A 22,200-nucleotide genomic window follows, 5' to 3' on the forward strand; every position below is an offset into this window, starting at 1 on the left:
CTAAATGAGAGTCAAATAAAGCCAAGCTGATGAATGAAAATGAGGGACACAACAGAAGAATGAGAAAGTCTGATTGGGTAAGTAAGCATAAGGATGAGACACAGAACACTAAGAAAGTACAAGAAAACACAATGAAATCAACATTAAAGATGTTTTGGGACAACATTAAAAGTAACAACATGTATCATAGGAGGTTCAGTAGCATCAAAAGTAATTGGAGCCAGATGGTGGCACAATTGGTTGAATGTACATGTCATCATGTGTAAGAATAAGGCTTCAAACCTTTGATTCCTATCTGCGGGGGGAGGGGGGGGAGTTTCATGAGTGGTGAAGCAGTGCTACAAATGTATCTCTTTCTGTCTCTCTCTCTATCTCCCCTTCCACTTTCAATATTTTTCTGTCCTATCAAATAAAATAATAAATATGTTTTAAAAATAATATAATGTATATATTGCAAGCTCTGAATGAATACAGCAAGTAAAAAGACAAGGAAATCTAAAGATATTCCATGCTCATATATTGGTAGAATTAGCATAGTTAAAATAACCATCTTATCAAAGCAAGATTCAATGTAATTCCTATCAAAATCAACATAAGCATCTTTAAATGAACAGAACAGATGATACAGAAATTTATCTGGAATTACAAAAGACCAAGAACTGCTAAAAAAACAAACAAACAAACAAAAAAAAAACCTGAGAAAACAGAGTGTGAATGGAGGCATCACAATTCCTGACTTATAACTATATTACAGGTCTATAGTAATTAAAGCTGTGTGACACTGAAACAAAAATAGAACAATGGGACTGCCTTGAGAGTTAAGAAATAAGCCTTCACATTAATGACCAGTCAATGTGACAAAGGGTCTAAAACACTAAATAGAAGAAGTTAATAAATTATATTGGAAAAACTGAATGGTCACATGCAGAAAAAACAGAACCACTATATGTCATCATGCACAAAGGTAACCTTGGGGCCAGTCAGTGCTACACCCGGTTAAGCACACAAAGTACAAAGTGCAAGAACCATGCAAGGATCTGGGTTGAGCACCCGCTCCCCACCTTCAGGGGGTCTGCTTCATCAGCAGTGAAGCAGTACTACAGATGTCTTTCTATCCTCCCCTCCTCTCTCAATTTCTCTTTGTCCCACCCAGTAAAATGGAAAAAAAAATGGCCACCAGGAATAACCTCAGAGGAAAAACAAAAAACAAAAACAAAGGTAACCCCAAAGAGTTTAAAAACTTAGATGACAGATAAGAAACGATAAAATACATAGATAAAATACATTTTCTTTGGAAGTATTTTCAGTGTCTGTAGTTCAATAGCAAGGAAAACAAAAGAAAACTTAAGTACAGGACAACATCAAGCTAAAAAGCTGCTGCACAAAATGAATCATTACCAAAACAGAACAGAAGATAATCGCTTGTCACAAGTCAGACAAAGGGTTAATGACCAACATATATAAAATATTCACAAAACTAAGTAACAGAACAGTCAATCTTACTAAAAAAAAAAATAGGTGAGGGGTCTAGCAATGGTGCACCCAGTAAATCACATACCATTATCATGCACAAGGACCTGGGTTCAAGTCCCTGTTTCCCACTTGCAAAGGGAAACTTCACAAGAGGTAGAGCAGTGCTGTAGGTGTCTCTCTTTCACTCTGTGCCTCTCTCTCTATTTCTCTCTGTCTCTACAAGAAAAAAAAATGTAAAATGGACACCATGCTGAGATTTAGTCCAATGATGCAAATCAAGACATCAATGAGAACCATTTCACCACTGTGAGAATGATCAGCATCTTAAAGGAGAGAAACACATGTTTACTGAGAATGTGGAGAGAAGGGAACCTTTCTGTACTGTTTGTGGGGATGCAAATTAGTGAAGTTCATGTGGAAAACTATATAGGGAATCCTGAAAATATTAAAAATTAACTCATCATATGATTCAGCAATTCCCCTCCTAGACAGGTATCCAAGGACCACACAAAAACAAAAAAACCCTAGTTGAAAATATCTACAGTTGGGTGTCAGGCTGTGGCACACTGGGTTAAGCGCACATAGTACAAAGCACAAGGATCAACACAAGGATCTAGGTTCTATACCTCCATCCCCACCTACAAGGAGGATGCTTCACAAGTTGTGAAGCAGGTCAAGTGTCTATCTTTCTCTCTCTCTCCCTATTTCCCTCTCAATTTCCAGTTTCTCCCTGTCCTATGCCCCCCCCAAAAGAAAAACAAACAAACAAAAAATGGCCACAAGAACAGTGGATTCATAGTTAAGGCATCAAGCACCAGCTATAAACCTTGAGGTAAAACACACACACACACACACACACACACACACACACACACACACACACACACACACACACACACATACAGTATTGCTGCTGGTTGAGGGTACTCAGAAAGGATAAAGGAACATTACTACCTGGAACACAATAAGAACCTAAGTCCTTATTGTGGAATAAAATGATAGTTTGGTTGACATTGAGATGTTTCAGTACCTTGTTGGTATGCATGAGACCCCTTCTGTTTCATTTGGTTTAAATCCCCCCTGCTTAACACTATTACCACTACATTCTATTTACATAACCACTGTTAACAAGCACCACCCTCCCTCCAGGGCATTGGTGATTCAGTGATAGGATTCTCGCCTGCTCTGCCCCCTCCTTGTCACACTCTGATTTTCACTAGTCACTTTTCTCTCCACCCTCTCTATGTCACATCCTGTTTCCACCCTACTTGACAAGTATATATAAAGACAGCATTGTGAGTTTTAGGGTACTTGCGTTTAGCTTAGCTAGGCTTAGATTGTGCTGTGTCCTGCATGAATAAAGAGATACTGCCTACAGCTCAACCATGAGTCCCTGGTCGTCTGTTACCCGCCTGTGAAGCCAGCCCGGCGAAAACAACAGTACCTATCTTGGGGAATTACAGAAACGTACCCTTGTGACAAAAAAAAATATATATAAATTAACATTTCCTCAGTAAATGATATTGGAACTAAAATAAATAAATAAATAAATGGAGCAATATTCAGTGATGGTATATCACCAGAAATATTTGAAAATAATTTTATGCATTTTAAAACTAAAATTTTCAAGATTTGTGGTAGGTAGGTATTTGGTGCATTGATAAGTTATAAATCAGCAGCATTCTATTAGCTTAGGGCACCTGCATTATATTGTATTTTGTTGGTTTTTATCTTAAAAATTAATTTATTGAGACTGGTAAGGTGACTTAGCTGGTAGAGCAGTAACATATAGGACTTACATGTGTAGAGCTGTGAGTTTAAGTCCTGGCTCTGCATACATGCCTAGGCAGAGTAATTCTCTAAACTGTTCCTTCCTTTCTCTCTCTTTAAATTAATAAAAATATAAACATTTGATAAATAATCTGCAAATAAAATGAATCTAAATTAACTTCATCACTACATACAAATTATTTAGTTATTTCAATAAGATTAATAAAGTTTTAAATAGCAAAAGATGAAAATGTTACTGAACATAATATCACAGAATTTATCGGGCCAGGTGGTGGTGTATCCGGTTGAGCTCACACATTACAGTGTGCAAAGACCCAGGTTCAGGCCTCCAGTCCCCACCTGCAGGGGGAAAGCATCATGAGTGGTGAAGCAGGGCTGCAGATGTCTCTCTGTCTCTCTCCCTCTCTATTCCCCCTCCCCTCTCAATTTCTGTCACTATCCAGTAAATAAATAAAATTAAAAAAGAAAAAAATTATCACAGACTTTATCAAAAGTTTACTACTGCAAGTTAATAAAACCTATGTGAGTTTAGTAACTTTATAGGAAACAGCCAATTATTTCTGAAGAGCTATATCATTTTGCATTCCCAGAAGTAGTAATGTGAAAGTTAAAGTAGCTTCTCATCCAATTTAGTGCTGTATTTATTAGTATCTTTTATTTTTCCAACATGTGCAATATCTGACTTGGAATTTTCCCCCAAATTTATGTAAGACTAGACATATAATCCAATATGAAACTTAAAAGGAAAGGATAACAAGAGAAAAACTTAAGTGTTGTTAACGAATCTACACCAACAAAAGAAAAGAGTCCTGTGGTCTGGGAGGTGGCACAGTGGCTGGGGCACTGGATTCTCAAGCATGAGGTCCCAAGTTCAATCCCTGGCAGCACATATACCACAGTGATGTATGGCTTTTGCTCTCTCTCTCTCATCTCCTATCTTTCTCATTAGTGAATAAATGAAATCTTAAAAAAAAAAAAAGAAAGAAAATAACTAGCCCTCAAAGATGATCTGTTTCTCCAGTAACCAGACAATTAAAAGTATTTTACGTATTTCAGTCTTGAGTGGAATTGAAGTTGGTCCTTTAGTACTGAGGTAAATAATTTGTAAACATATCATATATGTATATGCTAATTTTGTTCAATATTTATGACCAGATGTTTTAAGATGCTTAGCTTTATAATCCACATTTGTAAACAGTATGTCCCATTAACAAAATTTCCTAAAGCATGTTTCTATTGTTTCCCTCCCGGGTTATAGCTGGGGCTCTGTGCCAGGTCTACCAATCCACTGCTCCTAGCTGCCATACATTTTTTTTTCCATTTTTTACTGGATAGGACAGAGAGAAATAGAAATAGAAAGAGGAGGGGGAGATAGAAGGAGAGAAAGAAATACACCTACAAACTTTTTTACCACTTGTAAAGCAACCCCCCCCACACACACAGGTGGGGAGCCAGGGGATTGAACTGGGATCCTTGAGCAGGTCCTTGAGCTTGGTACCTTGTGTTTAACCTGGTGCGCCACTGCCTGTCCCCCAACATGTTTCTTATTAATACCAACACAAAACTGTGTGCTCAATAAGTCAGTTTTATATAAAACTCAAATGCACTTATAATTCTGAAGCCCCCCTGTTGTTAAAATTTGTAGGCTCCAGCGGGCCGGGCTAGCTTCACAGGCGGGTAACAGAGACGCGGAGAAAACGGCTGGGCAGGGAAGCTGTATTTCTTTATTCAGGAACAACGATTCATAAACTAAGACAAACTAATCACCAAACAGAACTCTGCTGTCTATTTGCGGCGGCGCAAGCACTCTCTCTTACTCTGCAACTCTGGAACTCTGGAACCCTCTCCCCGGGTTCCCAGGGGCGGGGCCAAGCTGCCGTGAAACTAACTGGACTGATCCAATTCTCTTGGGGGGGGGAGAACTAGAACAACCCAATGTAAAGCATACAACACCCCCCCAAATGGAACATATTTGGAATTACTGGTTTAGAAAAAAAAAAATGATTCCAGATTTTTTATTCCTCTGTATACATTTATAAGTGCATAGGTAATAAAGCATTACCTTTCTGATAGAAAAAAATAAAAGCTTGGTTCTGTATATAAAATATAGTATAGACTCATTAATTTAGGTAATACATATAGTTACAATGCTAATTACATAACTAAAATATGAAGTAGGAAACCAATCATTTGCTATTTTGTTTATTCTAATTTTCTCCTGTGGGAAGTTCTCAATTTGCCATTTTTATTTCATTACAATCATCTCCATATCAGAATCATATGCTCAGCTACAGTTATATACTTTTTATAATTTTATAAATTGTAGAATTAATGAAATGGGCATTTATGTCTTTAGAAGTGTCACCCATGTTATAAATTAGAAATAAAGCATTTACATTATGTTCATTAAAACAATATTGTCTCCTTTATCAACAAATAGTGATATTGACAGGGCTAGATTTTACTAAGGAGAAACATGACTACTTTACAATATGTTTTAATAGAATCAGTTTTTCATCTTATCCTTATTACACTTCTTTTGAATAATTAAACTTAGACTGATTTCTTTAACTAGGGACCATATTATGAAAAACTATATTTTGAAACAATATGTTGCCTAGAAAGGAAGACAATATGTATATATATATATCTTCCTGTCAATCAAGATTGCCAGCCAATAACCTGTGACCATGGACTGTTTCAGCAGATTAGCTGCCCATAGTTTAGAAAGGTAGAAGCTATTAGTTTAAGGGACAATCTCTGTCACCATAACACAAAGCACTGTTATGTGAAGTTGGTCTCACAGACTTGCAATAATTGATCCCAGATGAAGGCACAGAGTACTTGAAAGAAAAAGGACAGATGCCATAGAGGTAGAAAATGTTAGCCAAACTGTATCATTTGGAATCTGCTCTATGGACACCAGTAAAATAAAATTACATTTGTCTGGTTCTATACTCCTAACTCTAAACTTTTGATAACCCAGTTAAGCAATGAGACAATTCATTTGTGTGTGTGTGTGTGTGTTTGAGGTATTAACAGTGATCTATCTATGCCAACAGTGTAGTGTAAATAAGATGATGCAGAACGATAAAATATTACTTACATACCATGTCAGAAACTAAAAAAAAGAGTGTATTACTTTAAAATACATTTTAAACTGTTTTTTTGCTTGTGTGAGAGAGTTGGAGACAGAGAGGAAAAGACAGAGAAAGAGAGAAGGAGAGACACATACACACTGTTTCACCACTCATGAAGCTTTCTTTCCTATAGGTGGGGACCTGGGACGTATACCCTGGTGTTGAAGTATGGTAACGTGTTCTAGCGGCCATTACATTCCTTCGTACAAACGTGATTATAGCCGAGTTTCCTACATTGGCCACACTAACTTCTTTTTTATTATTAATTTGTTATTATCTTAATTTATTTATTGGATAGAGACAGCCAGAAATTGAGAGGGGAGTGGGTGATAGACAGGGAGTGAGACAGAGAGACACCTGCAGTACTGCTTCACCACTGGCAAAGTTTTCCCCTTGCAGGTGGGGAACTGGGGCTGGAACCCAGATCCTTGTGCATTTTAATATATGCACGCGACCTGATGCGCCGCCACTCAACCAGGAGACACTAATTTATTTATTTATTTTTTAAAAATATTTAATTTATTCCCTTTTGTTGCCCTTGTTGTTTTTATTGTTTTAGCTATTATTGTCATCGTTGTTGGATAGGACAGAGAGAAATGGAGAAAGGAGGGGAAGACAGAGGGGGAGAGAAAGACAGACACCTGCAGACCTGCTTCACCACCTGTGAAGGGACTCCCTTGCAGGTGGGGAGCCTGGGACTCGAACTGGGATTCTTAGACCAGTCGTTGTGCTTTGCGCCACATGCGCTTAACCCGCTGCGCTACCACCCAGACTCCTGAGACATTAATTTCTAAGCATGCCATTCTTCTCCCAGTATTGAAGGCATCTGCATTGAGTGTTCTTTTGTTGTTTGGCCAGCAGGAGGCACTGTGGCTAAGGTGTTCCATTTCCCTGTTTCTTTATCTTGATGGACATGGGGTGACTTTATCCTGAGTCACCAGGCCAGGTCAGTGTCCCTGATGTCTATTTATTTATTTATTTATTTATTTATTTATTTATTTATTTGCCTCCAGGATTATTGCTGGGGCTTGGTGCCTGCACCATGGATCCACTGTTCCTGGAGGCTATTTTTTCCCCTTTTGTTGTGGTTACTATTATTTTTGTTATTGATGTCATTGTTCTTGGATAGGACAGAGAGAAATTGAGAGAGGAGGGAGAGAGAGAGGGGGAGAGAAAAACAGATACCTGCAGACCTGCTTCATCACTTGTGAAGCAACCCCCTACAGGTGGGGAGCCAGGGCTCAAACCTGGATCCTTACGCGACTTGGTGCCATGTACACTTAACCCGTTGTGCTACTGCCGACACTACCCCCATGTCAATACAAAGTCTCCAGTCTGCTATTCTAGCCCTTGTGGGACAATAACATTAGAAACTCAAGAAGTCATAGTTGTAAATTTTTGAGTTTTTAGGTGACTGTTATAAAAATATTTATTGTATTTTTGAGAAAGATACAGAGAGAAACACCAGAGCACTGCTCATCTCTGGCTTATATGGTATGGGAGATTGAACCTAGTACTTCAGAGCCTCAGGCATTAGAGTATCTTTGCATAACCATTATGCTATCTACCCTACTTGATTTTTTTTTTAACAGTACTTTATTGCTTAAACTCAGATTTGGAAGTGGTGCAGCTCAGCTGCCAATCTTCTAATTGGTGCTAACTGTTTTCTAACAGTTAATTGGTGCCAATTGAACATCAGTTTTTAACCGTAGGAATCGGAATTGCTTCCTTACCCTTTTTCTGTCCACAAGGGACATATCTGGATATGTGGCTTAGGTGGATTTCTTTTGTCTTCCTCCCTCCCTTCTTTCTTCTTTCTCCCCCCCCCCCCTCCAATTTATTGCTTGTTTGACTCAGACCCAGAAGTGGTGTGCTTCAGCTGTTACTCTGCCTCCCAGTTTGGTGCCAGTCATCTATGGGTATAGCCTTTTAGTCCCAGGAATCTCTCCCTCACCCTTTTTCTACTCATGAGCCACAAGTGTCTGTACTCACCTATGATTTGGAGAGTTTCCAAAGAAATCTTGGTCATTTTCTGCTGAGTTTCAGGTGATTTTCCTTTGCTTTTCTTAATTGACCAGAGAGAGAAAAATGGGGCTGCTGCTACTCCATAGCTACAACTCTGAAAATCCATCTAACAGTGACTTTCAGATCCACAACCAATTTAATCCTTTTAGATAAATGTGAACCAAAAAAGAATATATATGGCAAATTTTCACAAGGACATGAAGAAAAGAGACCCTTTGTAACTGAATGAGAATGGAAGATGGTAATTGGTACACTCACTTTGAAAAACAGTTTGGAGACTAGTCAAAACATTAAAATAGTATTAGAGTATAGTTGTTAATATTTATTCTAGGAAAACAAATTAATCAATTAAACTATGACTCTGCATGTTCACTTTGTCATTATTTAAAATACCCAAGATAGAAACAAAGTGCCTACTGATGGACTGCAAACATACAGAATTCAGAAAAATAGAGAACAGATTAAAGAATAAAACACACACACGGTATATATGATTGATATACTTGGTAAACATGCACACATAATAATGTAGTACTCTTTAGCCATAAAAAATAACAGACACATTGAACACACTGACCAGTGAAATACAGAGCCCAGAAATAAATCCCCATACATATAGACATCTATTCTTTGGCACATATTATTAAATAGAGAAAGGAAATTGTTTGGAAAATTTGGGTTGAAAAGTGCAGAATGAAACAGAACCACTACATTTCATCACACACAAAAGTAAACTCCAAATGGATCAAGGACTTAGATGTTAGACCAGAAACTATCAAATACTCAGAGGAAAATGTTGGTAGAACTCTTTTTCATCAAAGTTTTAAAGGCATCTTCAATGACACAAATCCAATTGTAAGGAAGACAAAATAAAAAATAAACCTATGGAATTATATCAAATTGAAAAACTTCTGCACAGTAAAAGAAACCACCACCCAAAGAAAGACTCTTTACAGAATGGAAGATCTTTAATATCATACATCAGACTAAAGGCTAATAACCAAAAAGCATAAAAAGCTATCCAATATCAGGGAAAAGAAAGAAAGAAAGAGAGAAAGAATGGAAAAAACCCACCCAAATGTGAGGATAAGACATGAACAGAATAATTACTAGGGAGTATGGACTGACCAGCCAAGGCCCAGGCTCAACAGAGAAGCAATTACAGAAGCCAGACTGTCCAGGTTCTGCACCCCATAATGACCCTGGGTCCATACACCCAGAGGAAAAAAGAATAAGAAAGCTATTAAGGGAGAGGATTGGATATGGAGTTCTTGTGGTGGAAATTATGTGGAACTGTACCCCTCTTATCCTATGGTTTGTCAATATTACCATTTTATAAATAAAAATTTTAAAAAAGAAATTATCATCCCCACTATTTCTGCTTAGGTACCACAGACAACAAGAAATAAAAGTGAAAAAAAAAAAAAAAGAAAAAGAATAATCACCAAAGAAGAGAACCAAAAGGGCAACAGACACATGAAAAAGTGCTCAGAGAAATTTTCAGAGAAATGCAAGTTAAGACAACAGTGAGGGGGGGGGGGGGGTCGGGCGGTGGCACAGTGGGTTAAGCGCATGTGGCGCAAAGTGCAAGGACCGGCGTAGGGATCCCGGATCAAGCCCCCGGCTCCCCACCTGCAGGGGAGTCGCTTCACAAGTGGTGAAGCAGGTCTGCAGGTGTCTGTCTTTCTCTCTCCTCTCTGTCTTCCCCTCCTCTCTCCATTTCTCTCTGTCCTATCCAACAACGAACAACATCAACAATGGCAATAATAATAACCACAACGAGGCTACAACAACAAGGGCAACAAAAGGGGGAAAAATGGCCTCCAGGAGCGGTAGATTCATGGTGCAGGCACCAAGCCCAGCAATAACCCTGGAGGAAAAAAAAAAAAGGACAACAGTGAGATACCACTTCATACCTGAGAGAATGCCATACATCAGAAGAGATAGCAACAACAAATGCTAGAAAACTTGTGGAGGTAAAAGAGTCCCGCACTGCTGGTGGGATTGTTAATTGGTCCAACCCCTGTGAAGAGCAGTCTGGAGAACTCTCAGTAGGCTAGAAATGGACCTACCCATTTCTATGGCCTTGCAATCCTTCTTCTGGGAATATATCCTAAGGAACCATTGAAAAAGATTTGGGAGTGTGGAGGAGGTGTGTGTAATGTGGTGTTGATGGGGGTCTTTCCTGTCTGGTTCAGGATGGTGAAGAAGGACCTAGGCTGGAAGTGAGACTGTTTTGCAGAAACCTGCAAAATTTTACACATGTACCAACAATTGCATTTACTATAAACCTTTAGTCCTCCCAGGAAAAATATTAAAAAATAAATAACAACTCTTGTCATATTAGCAACAGGAATGGATTTTCAAATCATTATTCAAAATGAAACAAGACAAAGATAAATATCAAATTACCTCAGTTATATGTCAAGTAAAAATCATAAGAATCAAACAAAAATATGACCCAGTAATTCTTCTCCTGGGGATATACCCCAAGGATTCCATAATGCCCAACCAAAAAGATATGTGTATACCGATGTGCATAGTAGCACAATTCATAATAGCTAAAACATGGAAGCAACCCAGGTGCCCAACAACAGATGAGTGGTTGAGAAAGCTGTGGTATATATACACAATGGAATACTATGCAGCTATTAGGAACAATGAACCCACCTTATCTGACCCATCTTGGATGGAACTAGAAGGAATTATGTTAAGTCAGCTAAGTCAGAAAGATAAAGATGAGTATGGGATGATCCCACTCATCAACAGAAGTTGAGAAAGAAGAACAGAAAGGGAAACTAAAAGCAGGATCTGACTAAATCTAGAGTAGGGCACCAACGTAAAAACCCTGTGGTGAGAGGGAGGGCGGACATTCAGCTTCCTGGGGCAGCAGGGGTGGGGGGGAGTGGGTGTGGGTGGGTGGGATGGGACACAGTCTTCTGGTGGTGGGAATGGTGTTTATGTACACTCCTATTAAATTGTAGTCATATAAATCAATATTTAATTAATACGAGAGGGGACAATTTGATTGTATATCTCCAACTTTTTAAAACACAGACTGAGTCTTTTTAATACATAGGCTAAGTCTTTGATATGTTAACTCTTTCAAAAGCCTAGACTAGAGAGAACAGAAGCAACTGGTGGCACAGCTATATACAAGATGTTGGGTATTATACATCAAACCCAAACAAAGGGACTTTTCAAAGTTAACCCTATTACCAAATAATGTGATAATAACAATAATTATCCATTGTCTTCTTGAACCTTAAGACAGCAGGAACCTCACATTTCCACTATAGAACCTATATTTCCCCCAGTCCTGGAACCTTAGGGTGGGGCACACTTTCCTGCATGCTTCTCTCAATTCATATCAAATAATACAGCATCCGCAAACCATGACCTAATCACCTCATCATGATTCACTTCAGACTGTGTCCAGAGACTTCAGGTGTGGAATGACAACCTTTCCACTTCATTACTCGGGTGAGATCTTTCCTTTCATAGTATTCTCTAATTCCATTCTAGGTGGTTCACTTCCTAACAAAGTTCCAAAACCTAGATATAGACAAGGTCCCCTGAGATAGAGCATATTTTCACACGTATCCATAAGCTAGGGCAAAATATATACCTGAAAGCAAAAGTACACAAAAGTCTGCAGTGAGTACCCCCCCCAACACTTCATCTGCACTATTCCAGCCTTTAGGTCTATAATATTTCAACAATTTGTTTGGCTTTGTATGTTAACTCTCTTTTTAGCCACCAGGTTCCAGATGCCACCATGATGCCTATCAGACTTTCCTGGACAGACGACCCCACCAATGTGTCCTAGAGCTCAGCTTCCCCAGAGCCCTTCCCCACTAGAGAAAGAGAGAGGCAGACTGGGAGTGTGGATCCACCAGTCAATTCCCATGTTCAGTGGGGAAGCAATTACAGAAGCCAGACCTTCCACCTTCTGCAACCCACAATGACTTTGGGTTCATACTCCCAGAGGGATAAAGAATGGGAAAACTATCAGGGGAGGGGATGGGATATAGAGATCTGGTGATGTGATGGGAACTGTGTGGAGTTGTACCCCTCCTATCCTATGGTTTTGTAAATGTTTCCTTTTTAAAATAATAATAAAAAAAGAATCAAACAAACAATATACAGTCTAGCACAAAGAACAACAACAGATTGGTTGTTCATAAAAGTGACCATTGGAAGGTGGGTGAAATGGGAAAACGGAGCCAAAATTATAAACTAAGTGGTAAAGATGTAGTGTATGACCTGGTAACTATGGCTAGTAATAATGCATTACATTTTTGAAAGTTTCTGAGAGTAAATATTTTTAAAAATTACTTGTATTTTTTTTGATAGAGACAAATAGAAATAGAGAAAGTAGAAATAGATATGAAGAAAGAAAGATAAAAACTCTGCAAGTGGGGAGTCCTTGATATGGCAATGTGTGCTCTTAACCAGGTGGGCCACCACCCAGCTACCAGGAGATAAGCCTTAAAAGCTATTATTAGAAGAAAAAATTGTAGTCAGATATTGTGTTATGATAACAATGCTAACTCGACTTAATGAGATTATCATTTTATTTGCATCAATATATAAATATTAAATCAGGATGCTGTTGGGTTTATACTAACATAATGTTATATATCAATTACAGTTTGACAAAAATATTCATCTAATTATATAACAACACAATATCTACATTTTGCAAAGGCAAAAAATTCAAGATAAGGCAAAGTAATAAAGGAACAGTATTCTTTAAAGAGTTTAAATGTGACAATCATCATGGAAAAATGCAGGAACACTTTATAGCTACCATACATACAATCTATGACCTCATCATTCCAAGAGAACTACTCCCACATTTCTAGCAATATGTATGTGTGTGTGTGTGTGTGTGTGTGTGTGTGTGTGTGTGTGTGTGTATGTGTGTGTGTATTAGTTACATTGCTTTTGAAAACTCTATACTGGAAACAATTTCAAAACTTAACTACAAAAGAGCAACTTAATTGTGGAATACTCATGCAAAAGATATTCAAGAGAAACAAGAAAGAACTAACAGAACTGAGGACACAGCAGAACAAAGGACTTGCATTCTAGAGATCCCAGGTTAAATATCTGATGCCACTAATATCCCCAATTAAGTGATACTTTGTCAAAACAAACAAAACTAAAAGTAAAACCCAGAAAAGATATAAATAATGTATTAACTCTACACACATGTACTCCTCTTAAAATTATACTGAGTCACCTTACAAAAAGATTACACTCAATTTAATTCAAATTACATAAGATTCAAAAATAGTTACAAATAATTGAAGACAGAAATAACATGATCTTTAGGAAGGGTGATTAAAAGGCTTTTCATAAAGATACCCTCTTGAAAAACAACAATGTTTGTTTTTCTTGACTTAGGCGGTATTATATTCTTCTTAAACTGATTGTGAAAACTAAAAGTCTTCTTTACAGACACTATACACTAAAAAAAAGTTGTTTATGGAATTAGTTTAACAGACAAGGTATATGTATAATATTAAATCCAAGTGTTTTGTTGATTTTTCTTCTAAATATGCATAAACTACCTTACATAATATATTCATTCCTATTAAGTTGTCCCAAACTATTATAGCATTCACTAAGTTAAAAAAAATGAGTCAATGACAAGAAACATAAATTTGGTAAGTGAGAATAATTTGTAACCTTCTACTTTTTATATGTCCTATACCATCTGTAGTCAATTAAGAGAGTCCCAGGTGTTCACAGTAATTGCTTTAACACAAGATTACATGTCACTTTAGGGGTCTTTAAATATTTATTATAAAACCCTCATCTACATTTTTCTCCATTCACTTAGGGACAAAATATGCTGATGTTGGTACTGACAAACACAAACTGAAACTGTTAAATTATTTTGTGAGCTTAATTTCATTACAAAATTATTTTTTAAAGCCAGACTATGATACAAGAATGAAAACACAGCAATAGTGTTAATTTAATATGCATCTTTTTTTACTCTTTATTTTAAATAAATGTATCTACTTGATTCATGCTTATGGTGTTAAAAATCAAACCTTGGGGCAAGGCAGCTCTACATTTGATTGAGGATATACATTGCCAAGTGGAAGGATCCAGGTTAAAGCTTCCGGTCCTACTGTAATTGAACCTGTCTGGTACTTGAACAAAAATAGACACATTGACCAGTGCAATAGAATTGAGAGCTCAGAAATAAGCCCCACATCTATGGTCATCAAATATTTGACAAAGTGGGGGGCAAATTATTAAATGGAGAAAGGAGAGTGTCTTCAACAAATGTTGGGCAAATTGGGCTGAAAAATGCAGAAGAATGAAACTGAGCCATTACATTTCACCACACACAAAAGTAAACATCCAGGGGCCAGGTGGTGGTGCACTTGGTTAAGCACACACATTACAATAGTGCACCTGGTTCCCACCTGCAGAGGGAAAGCTTCACAAGTGGTGAAGCAGGGTTGCAGGTGTCTCTTGGTCTCTTTCCCTCTCTACCTCTGCCAACCCTCTCAATTTCTCTCTGTCTCTACCCAATAATAAATTAAATATATATATATAATTAAAAAGAGAATAAAGTCTAAGAAATTAAGCTTCAAGGGAATCAAGGACTTAGATGTTAGACCAGAAACTATCAAATACTTAGAGGAAAATATTGTCAGAACTCTTTTTCATCAGAGTTTTAAAGGCATCTTCAGTGAAACATACACAATTACATGGAAGATAAAATAATAATAAACTTGTGGGGCTACATCAAGTTGAAAAGCTTCTGCACAGCAAAAGAAACCACCACCCAAACAAAGAGATTCCTTACAGAATGAGAAGATCTTCCCATGTCATATATCAGATGGCACTCAATGGTATCTTATATGTGTCATGGTCTGGGTTTATCCCCTAGCTCCACAAAGAGAAAAGACAATAAATGAAAATCATAATTACTAACATAAACATAATGCATGCTTTGTTCCAGAAAATGGTCTAGGTGTTTTATATGCATTCATTTATTTAATGTATTGCTGCCATATGAGATGGATTAACCCATGGAAGATAGAAGAGGATGCCTAGAATGGCTGGCATAAGACCACAGAGCTGTAATTTGATAAGTAGAGGATTTAGTTCTCTCAAAAATCTATGCTATTATTTATTACAATATAATCCCCTCCTAGAGGTAGTTTATAAAGAAATTATAATTTCTAGGTAAACATGCTATTCTACATCATTTTTATGTACAACTTAAACTGGGTATCTCTGTATTCATGGAAATACATATGATTTTATAGTTTTAACTATTTACATTGAGCTTCTAATCATAGTTTCCTTCTTTAACAATTCTTATTAATTATTCTGAATCAAAGTGTCTTTATATAAGTGTACTATCTATCTGATCCTGAAATATTGGAACATAAGCAGTAACTAAAATTTGTGAAATATTAAAAAGACAATCTGGCATACAGTTCAGTATATTAATTTTGAGAGGAAGAGACAGAAAAGCGCTGTTAAACTGTGGCTTATGGTGATTTGGGCAATTGAACCTGGGGCCTCTGAAATTTAAGATCTGTAAATCTTGTGCCCTCACATGATCATATACCTCCCAGGCCCTCCATATTAAATTTTAATGGTAATAAAATTTCCTATAAAATCATATACTTTAATGAACTACTTGCAATATTAATGTCTGGTTTTTCAATGTAAGTGAATAACAGTTATTGAATGAACTACATATTTACATGAAATAACATGATATTTCCGTTAAACATGCTGTGTGCCTAAGTACGTTTAAATTGCTTCTTTTTAGACATTGCCAGTGCTTCACTGTTCTTGGATGACTTTTTCAGATAGAAAGAGACAGAAAGGTACAGATACCATAGCACCAAAACTTCCTCCATTATAGTTGGGCCATATTCTAACCCAGGTTATATGCATGACAAAACAAGCACACCATCCGGGAGAGCTATTTTCTGGCCTAGGAATGTTTCTTTAAAGCAGTTCTAACTTAACTTCCCACACCATTACTTTCACAAATTCTAGAAATTAAGTGTGTGTGTGTATGTGTGTGTGTGTGTGTGTGTGTGTGTGTGTGTGGTGGTGGTGGGAGAATGGAATAACGAAGTGAAATGATAATGTTGATGTCCTTTGTAAAACTCATATTTCTATGTGTGTATAAGCTATCTTTCTGTTACACACTTTAGTTCATTGCACTAAACACTAGGCCATAATGGTTTTCATATGAATAAACAATACAGTAATTCCCATGTATGTTTACATATTCATTTCTTCATTATAATTTTAGTATATGTGCTTCTGAAAGGGGCACAGATTTTTACTTATCTCTTTAGAAGGAAATTTGATGCAGTTGAGGGACGTCTCACATGTGCAATACTGCCGAAGTCAACATTTTTGTTTCAGGTATACATACATATATAGAGAGAAAGAGAGAGAGAAATACCACAGCTGTCCATGAAGCACTCCCTGGTGTCACTGTGCTCCCAGGTAGTGCTTCATTCAGATTCAGGCTTTTGTATGTAAGGATTCATATACTCTACTAGGGGAACCATATACACAATGGAATACTAGTCAGTTGTTGTAATGATGAGGTCACATCCTTTACCTCACCATGGATGGAAATTGAAGAAATCATATTAAGTGAAGTAAACCAAAATGAGAAAGATAAATATGACATGATTTAGCTCATAGATGGAACTTAAGAAATGGAGTCAGAAAAGGAAAACACAAAGTAAAGCTTAGATTGGGTGTGGTGTATTGGGCCAAATCAAAGAACTCTATAGAAGGAGAAAGTGGACGGTGTTGAGGAGACTTTGGGGTCCTGGTGTATGATAGTGGAAAAGGGCCTATCTGGGAGTGAGAATGTAAGACACCTTCTTACTAAAGAGAGATGAGAAATTGTACCGATGTGTCAACAACAGTACTGAAATCCATTAACCCTTCAATAAATAAAGGGAAAAAAAAATCTTTGAAAACAAAAAAGGAATGTATGATAGTATGCTCTGTATTTATAGTTATGTACAGGCTCAAAATTAGAAGAAAACAAATATATTTTCTTACATGATACTTATGTCTATTCCTTTTATCATGTACAGTTTCTTTTCTCACAAATGACATATCTGATTTTTAATTGAAAGCTTATTAAAAGTCCCTGGAAAATGACAGAGTCAGTACTGAGGTGTCTGTTGTGGTACACTCATGATTCATCATCCCCACTTCCAAATTAAGTCCCTCATAAATTATCTGGAAATAAAGGCCAGCACAAGATCAAAAAGTCAACTCTATGGCGCAAGCTTTCTTTAACTGCTTTCATTATCATGTGGTATTTATTTCTCAAAATGTGAAATACAAAAAGAAGTATCATAAATAAAATCTCACTTTCCTTAATTTTTTGCTAATGACAAACTTCTTTACTACCATATATTCAGGTTTATTTAAGTTGGACATGACCCTAAGCACTGAGGATTATTTAAAAAAACAAAACAAAACAGGAAACTGAGGAATTATAGATTGCAATTAAAATGTTAATATAATTTGGTTATGTCACTTATTTTGGATGAATGGAAATTAGGATACCAAAGATGAGTAAATGGTTCTGACAATCAGTAATAACTGGTACTTCTAGGAGTTAATTCATTCTTCTGAATTTATCGAGCATTAAACAAGGAGAATTAAGATGAAATATGAGGTTTCATTTAAAGTATGACATCTTATATTTAAGCACATTTACTGAAAAAGATATTCTACTTTTAATTAGAATAAAAATTTTGTTAGATGATAGCGTCCTGGAATTTTTAACAATTTACAGCATAAGATCATGTAAGCATAATTCTGGTTTCAAAGATGTTGATTCTCACTAAAATTTATTTTTACCAAACTTTTAATTATCTTTTGTTACAAAAGTAACATTTCATTGCATTATGTGTCTCAAATGACATTAAGCTAACCATTAAAAATCCAATTCTATTCTTTACTATGAAATTAACCCCTTTGGGCAGAGGGTAGAAAATCTAATGGATATGCAAACAGACTTTTCATGCCTGAGGCTCCAAGGTCCTAAATTCAGTCCCCTGCATCACCATAAACTAGAGCTGAACAGTGCTCTGGTAAAAAAAAAATATATATATATATATGTATATATATATTATATGTATATATTATATTATTATATATAATATATTATATATATTATATATATTATATATCAATAGGGAGTCAGGTGGTAGCACAATGGGTTAAGTGCCCATGCTGCCAAGCACAAGGACCAGCATAAGGATCCAGGTTCCAGCCCCAGGCTCCCCCCCTGCAGGGGAGTCCCTTCACAGGTGGTGAAGCAGAGCTCTGCAGGTGGTTATCTTTCTCTTCCTTTCTCTCTTCCCCTCCTCTCTCCATTTCTCTGTCCTATCTAATAACGATGACATCAATAACAATAAAAACAAGGGCAACAAAAGGGAAAAAATATATATATAAACATATATATATATATATATATATAAGAAATCTCACAAATTATTTTTAAAAATAATAAAATAAAAATAAAATTAACCCCTTTCACTTGATTTACTTATCTTTCTTCCTCCATCCATTCTTTGTGGTCATTAACTAATGATTAGCCTTATAGCTAAATGTTTATTTTCATTTACTTCATCTTTTTTGTGATTTCTTTTTTTTTTTCAGGGGAGAGTGCGAACATAGTCCCCCACCACCACAAATTATGCAGAGGAGTTTCCCACATTTGGGGAAATCGCAGGGGTCAGCACATCTGGAGTGCAATGCATAAGCCTTGACCAGGGAAAACCACCTTGTGATCATGCTATCACCCCTGCTGGGTCGGTATTTTTTTGAGATTTTTTTTTTTTTATATAACAAATTTTGTGTGATTTCTTTATATATCAAATTTGACTGGAATTACACAATATCCTTCTGTAACTTTTCACTAAACATAAATTAAATGAGAAAAACTACTTTAAAAAATACTTGTACCTTTCATTCATCAACTTTCAATTTTCTTTTATTTTGATCCTTCAGCTACAGACTGTTGACAAAAAGCATATCCCAAGCATAATCTGATTACATTTGACTATTTGTTTATCAAAGAAAACTATAATACAAGTAAAAGCAATATATAGTTGAATAATAATGTGGTGTAAGTGCTACTGCACAGCATTAATCTTGCTGAAATCATTGTTTATATATTTTTCATTTTTATAAAGAGACAGTGAAGCAGAAAAGCAGAGAGAGTGGACAAGTGACCATAGCAACAAAGTTTCCTTCAGTATGGTAGAGACCAGACTCAAACCTCGGTAGTGCACATGGCAAAGCAGCACATCCAAGTGAGTTATTGCACAGATCCACAATGTTTGCATTTTTCAGTTACCTATATAGTAGCTTACAGTTTTTCATTAAAGAATTTTTTTTTTTTTGGTCTCCAGGGTTATTGCTGGGCCTCAGTGCCTGCACCAGGAATCCACTCCTCCTGGAGGCAATTTTTTCCCCCTTTTGTTGCCCTTGTTGTTGTAGCCTTGCTGTGGTTATCATTGTTGTTGATGTCGCTGGTTGTCGGATAGGACAGAGAGAAATGGAGAGAGGAGGGGAAGACAGAGAGGGGGAGAGAAAGACAGACAGGCTGACCTGCTTCACCACCTGTGAAGCGACTTCCCTGCAGGTGGGGAGCCAGTGGCTCAAACCGAGATTCTTACATTGGTCCTTGTGCTTTGCACCACGTGTGCTTAACCCTCTGCGCTACCGCCCAACCCCCAGAATGATGTATTTTTTTCAGTAGAAGTTTGTAGAATGTATCATTAATGATTTTATATTTATTACCTGTTTTAATAACAATATGTCAGGTATGTTGGGTTAGGTGAATTTGGTACAAAAAGTAACTTCACCAGTTTGTTTTTACATTTTTAAAAATGACTACTAGAAAATTGAAAATTATATCTATGACTTGTGTTATATATATGTATATGTTCTTTTTTGCTGCTTTAATATTATTATTATTATCATTATTATTTTACAAAATGGAAACATTGACAAGACCAATGGATAAATCTCCATCAGGAACAATATAATGAACCCTTTTGTGGGCCCCTATAGGACCTTGCCCTCAATGTGAATCAATAATGGTAGGGAATGTTCCATTCTCTGAAGGGAGGTTGAACAACATATTCTACCTACTACCTGAGGAAGATGGGTCCTGACATTAGTGCAGTCTGGAATGTTCCTAGCCGTGATCACAGAATGCAAGCTCAGACCTACAGGGATGCAGAGGTTACATGGGTTCCTATGCTAAATATGGGCCCTGGCTCAAATCGATGGGGTTTACAAATAACAATATTCATATTCCCATTCTGTAGTGATGAGTAGGAACATTCCAAGCTGCCCTGATTTCAGGACCCCTCTTCCTAGGGTGGAGCATAGAGCATGTTCTCTATCTTCCCTTCAGAGGATGGAACATTCTCTACCATTCTTGGTCCATGTTGATGGCAAAGTCCTATGGGTGGCCAGAAAGGGGTCTATTGTGTTGTTCCTGATATAAATGACTGGTAATATTGGGGAGAGAGATTTATTCTAGGTCTAGGCCCTTTGTCTCCCAATAAAAAAACATTAAAAAGAAAAATAAATCACTCTCTCAGAAATGTCAGGCTTTATTAGAAAACTAAATATAAAGTGGGGCCAGACAGTGGTGCACCTGGTAGAGTGTATACACTATAGTGAGCAAGGACCTGGGATCAAGCCCTGGTCCCCACCTGCAGGGGAAAAGCTTCACAAGTGGTGTAGAGCTGTCTCTCTGTCTCTCTCCCTTTCTATCCCTCCCCTCTCCTTCTCTCTGTTTCTATCCAAAAATAAATAAATATATAATAAAGTAAGTTGGATTGAATTTTTTATAAAAGAAAATATAAATTGACTGGGAACTTCAGAAGGAGAAGAGTAAAAGAAGGAAAAAAAGAAACAAAACACCATACTCAAGCAAATAACAACTGAAACTTCTTAAAATTTATTTATTTATTTATTTATTTATTTATTTTTCCCCACCACCAAAAGACTGTGTCATATCCCCACCACCCACCCCCGCCCCCCACCCTCCTCCATGCGGGGAAGCCCAATGGCCACCCTCCCCTTGCTGTTAATTTTTTTTTGGCCTGTTTGATGTATGTGTGAAAACATGTTGTCCACAATAAACAGGAATTTTATTTTGCTGAGTTGTTCTAAAAAAATATTTTTAAAATATTTATTTATGTATTTATCTTCCCTTTTGTTGCCCTTGTTATTTTGTTCTTGTTATTGATGTCACTGTTGTTGGATAGTACAGAGAGAAATGAAGAGAGGAGGGGAGACACAGAGGGGGAGAGAAAGATAGACACCTGCAGACCTGCTTCACTGCCTGTGAAGCCACTCCCCTGCATCTGGGGAGCTGAGGACTGGAACTGGGATCTTTAAGCCCCTTCTTGTGCTTTGCACCACTTGCACTTAACCTACTGTGCTACCACCTGACTCCCAACTTTTTAAATTTAAAGACTAATCAAAACACTAAGGAAGTAGAGAAAACACCAAAGTTTCTGTTGCAAATGACCTATACTAAAACATATTGTTGAAAATAAAATTTTAAAAGTCTAAGGTAAAAAAAAAAATTTAGGGGATTCTAGGCAAAAATAAGTAACAAAAAATTTTTCCATCAGACTTCTTAGTAGAAACATAGGTTAGAAGTAGAAGAACATAGAAAATGGTAAAAGATAAACATTGCTAA

At 36.8% G+C, this 22,200-nt stretch overlaps 1 protein-coding gene and 1 non-coding gene across 2 annotated transcripts in view; both read right to left on the reverse strand.

Annotated features, from left to right (window-relative positions):
* SGCZ (sarcoglycan zeta) overlaps nt 1–22,200 on the reverse strand; it is a 375,824-nt gene that overhangs the window by 96,198 nt on the left and 257,426 nt on the right. The window lies entirely within an intron of this gene.
* LOC132537095 (U1 spliceosomal RNA) lies at nt 19,128–19,290 on the reverse strand. The gene has a single exon (XR_009548585.1). It is a non-coding gene; the product is annotated as a U1 spliceosomal RNA (small nuclear RNA).

Source organism: Erinaceus europaeus, chromosome 2 (genome assembly GCF_950295315.1).
Source record: "Erinaceus europaeus chromosome 2, mEriEur2.1, whole genome shotgun sequence".
NCBI lineage: Eukaryota > Metazoa > Chordata > Mammalia > Eulipotyphla > Erinaceidae > Erinaceus > Erinaceus europaeus.